Genomic DNA, 4,191 nt, shown 5'->3' with positions numbered 1-4,191 from the left:
GTGATGAAGATGAAGAAATTAAGTGTGATGATGAATCATCGTCGGATTCAATTGTGTCAAACTCAAAAGTTGTTTCTAAGAGCAATTTAGTTCCTATCAAGCCTTGTTTCTCAAATATATCTGTAGGATAACCTTCTAAGTCAACATCTGACTCCAAGAAAAAACCATGGTTAAACAAAAAGGACATTGTTCATCTAAAGACTAAAGCTAGGAAAGCTCTTGAGAAAGAAACTAGGACTAGAAAAAACTCTAGGTTCCTTGACAAATCTGATAGAAAGTGCCTCAAAAAGTTGCCAATCCAGCCACTAGGAATAACAACACGTTCATGTTTGTTAAGATTCTTAAGAGACCATATATTTCTTTGAGCTCAGACACTCGTTCTGAAAAAAAAAACTATTAATGATGTGAATCCACAAATGAAAAATAATTCAATTCGGAAAGTGTCTTCTTCAGTGTTCATTGATACCTCTGATGGTATAATTTTCAAACCAAAACAAGTTCAAAAATCCATTGTGCCAGAGAAGGAAATGAACAAATAAAAAGACACTCAGAATGTCACTAAGAAGAAACCTTCCAATGGTTCAAATCTGAAATTTGAATGAATTGTCAAAGGAGAAACTGTTGTAACAACGCATGAACCTTGGAACTTGGTTCGCTATGAACCATCTTGGGATTTGGTTCATTCTGAACCACATCGGAATACCATTCATCCAAGAAAAGCAATTGTTAAACAACCAAGTGTTGAGTATGATTTTTGGATCAATGAAAAGACAATGTCATTTTGTATCTTTCCAAAAGAGTCTCGGAAAGAGCACTCCGGGACACCACCTGTTCAGAGACCTAAAACAAAGTCCAAAGCCCATGCCAAAGTCCCCAAGCCTAAATCGGAGCCTAAAAACTCCACCACTCACTGATTTTGCAGGCTTTTTGTGCTTCAGAACAAGATACAATATGGTATATTGATAGTGCTTCTTCCATGCACATGACTTGCCAGAAAGACTTTATGCCTGATTTAAAGCTTACACTAAATGGTGTTTACGTTACATATGGAAACAGTTCCAACTCTCAAACTCGAGGTTATGGTGTCCTAACCAACAAAAATTTCTCTGTCTCTAATGTGGCTTACGTTGCTGATCTCAAGCACAATTTGATCAGTGTGGCCCAACTCGCTGATGTGAATCAGAGGGTTGAGTTTTGTAAAAAGCATAACTATGTTAAGACGAAAGATAGAAAAGAATGTCTCATCAAGTAAGATCGCAATAAGAATATGTATCCTCTGGATATCAACATGATCATCAGCAAGCCTTAAGTATGACTCCTTTTAAAAGTTGTTCCTGACATAAGTTGGCTATGGCATTGGAGGCTTGCTCATCTAAACTTCTGATACATGAATGATCTGGTTTCTGGTGAAATGGTTTGTGGTTTGGCTTTCCTCAAGTTTGAAAACGATCATCTTTGCGCTGCATGCGAGTGTGGGAAACAATCCAAGAAAGGTCATCCCTTTCTTATTTAGAAGTCCATTTCAGAACCACTCGAGCTTCTTCACATTGATATTTGTGGGTTATCCATTTTTTAAAGTTTGCATCATAAAATATACATTATTGTGATTGTTGACGACTACACAAGATTCACTTGGGTTTTCATTCTAAGATTGAAATCATAAACCGCTTCTGAACTCACCAATTTCATTAAGGGAATTGAGGTTCTCACCAAACTGCCCATTTGAAGAATTCGTAGTGACAATGGTTGTGAATTTACTAATGCCACGATTGAAAAGTTTCTTACTGAAAAAGGCATTGGTCAAAAATTTTCTTCTCCTTATACCCCACAACAAAATGGAGTTGTTGAAAGAAGAAATCGCACCATAGTTGAAGTCGCTCGGTTAATGTTGAATTTCACAAACCTTCCTCTTTATCTTTGGGCTGAAGCAGTCGCAACTACTTGCTTCACTCAAAATCGAAGTATCATCAACCGTCGTCACAATAAGACTCCATACGAAGCTATGAATGGTTGCAAGCAAAGTATCTCATTCTTACACATCTTTGGATACAGATGTTTCATCAAAAACAATTGTGATCAACTCACCAAGTTTCAACCAAAGTCTGATGAAGCTAACTTCCTTGAATAGTCAGCCAAATCAAAAGATTATCGGGTTCTCAATTTTCGTACCTGTATAATTGAAGAAAGCTTTCATATCACTTTTGATGATAACTCTCTTCGTAACTCAGAGCCAACTCACGTTACGATGCACATCATGGAGTCCGATGCTCCACCTCCTGGTTCTCTTAATCCTCAAGTTATCTATGAAGTCAATTTTGAAAGCTTGTTCGGACCAATAGAAATAGCTCTTGATTCTAAATCTTGATCAAGACCATCTTCAACTCCTACCCATGTTTCTCAAAACATATCTGGTCTGACCCCTATGTTTCATCCATTTGATTCTGAAGTATTCCCATCTCGGCTTGAGGGGAAGAATACCTATGCTTCCATGCCTCAAGCGCAAGAAAGTAATCAAACCCTTGAATCAAATTTCGATGGATTCTAAGATGCAGCAGATCAATTTGCTGAAAATGGTCCCATTCCAAAAAAAATTTGAATACAATGTCCACTTCTTTGAATTTTCGAACAATGACGATGTTGATATATTAGGTTTAGAAGTTCTGGGGGAGCATCATCCTCAAATCCATATAGTTCACGGGGAGCAACACAACCCCATTGTTGATGTCGGATCATCTGCTGCTCAAGAACTTCCAAGAGTGTATCTTTGGACTAAGGATCATCCTCCAAATCAAGTTATTGGAAATCTCGACTCCGGTGTTCAAACTCACAGTGATATCAACATTCAAAATAAGTGTCACTTTTCGGCATTCATATCAATGGTTGAACCCAAATCCATTAAAGAAGCTCTAGAATATTCAGATTGGATTACATTCATGCAAGAAGAGTTAGCAGAATTGATCGAAATCAAGTGTGGACTCTCGTCCCTCGTCCTCAGGATCACCCTATAGTTAGAACTCGATAGGTTTTCCGAAACAAGCTCGACGATGCTGGAGTTATCATTCTCAATAAGGCGATATTGGTGGCGAAAGGATGTACTCATATTGAGGGTTTTGACTACGAGAAGATCTTTGCTCCTGTTTCTTGTCTTGAAGCTATTCGAATCTTTATCGCTTATGATGCTCACAAGGCCTTCAAAGTTTACTGAATGGACATCAAGAGTTCCTTTCTTAATGGTGAATTCGATAGTGAAGTCTATCTCCAACAGCCTCCCGGGTTTGTAAATCTTGCCTAACCAAATTATTGTTACAAACTTCAGAAAGATGTGTATGGGCTCAAACAAGCTCCACGTGCATGGTACGACACTCTCACTTGTTTTCTCAAGCGTTTAGGTTTTCAAAGGGGAATTCTGGATCCAACATTGCTCCGAAAATCAAATGGAAAGCATCTCATGCTAGTGCCAATATATATTTCGATGAATCATTTTTGGATCAACTGATCCGATGATGGTTGCTGATTTTGCCAAATTGATGGTTAGTAGATTTCAAATGAGTATGAATCACGAATTAAGCTTCTTCCTCGGTTTGCAAGTTAAATAGATTAACAAAGGAATCTTTATTCATCAAGAAAAGTACATTTCCGAACTTGTAAAGAAATATTCGATGGACACTTGTGCATCTGCAAAGGTTCCAATGTGTTTCGCTCACAAGATCTTCTCGGACCCATCCAATGAAGCTGTTAATCAAAAGAAGTATAGGGGAATGATTGGAGCTCTACTCTACCTCACATCAAATCGTCATGACATCATGTTCTCAACATGTATTTCTGCCCGATTCCAAGTTAATCGTAAAGTGTCACATCTCTTAGCCGTAAAGCAAATCTTTAGATATCTCAAAGTGACTAAGAGTCTTGGAATTTGGTATCCAGCAAATGAGAGTTTCCTCATGCAAGCTTATTCGAACACTAATTATGGTCGACTTCAACTCGGTCGGAAAAGCACATCTGGTGGTTGTCAATTATTAGGTGGAAGTTTGGTTAGCTTTTCATACAAGAAATAGAACGACATAGCTCTCTCTACAGCCGTAGCGAAGTACATTGTTGCTGCAAGTTTTACCTCTTAAGTTCTTTGGATGAAGTCTCAGCTTTTGGACTATGGTTACCGGTTTCAACAACTTCCTATCTAGTGTGATTCTC

This window comes from Lactuca virosa, chromosome 9 (assembly GCF_052849685.1).
Source record: "Lactuca virosa cultivar CGN04683 chromosome 9, Lactuca_virosa_CGN04683_v6, whole genome shotgun sequence".
Classification (NCBI taxonomy): domain Eukaryota; kingdom Viridiplantae; phylum Streptophyta; class Magnoliopsida; order Asterales; family Asteraceae; genus Lactuca; species Lactuca virosa.
Note: the sequence above shows the minus strand (reverse complement) of the source record.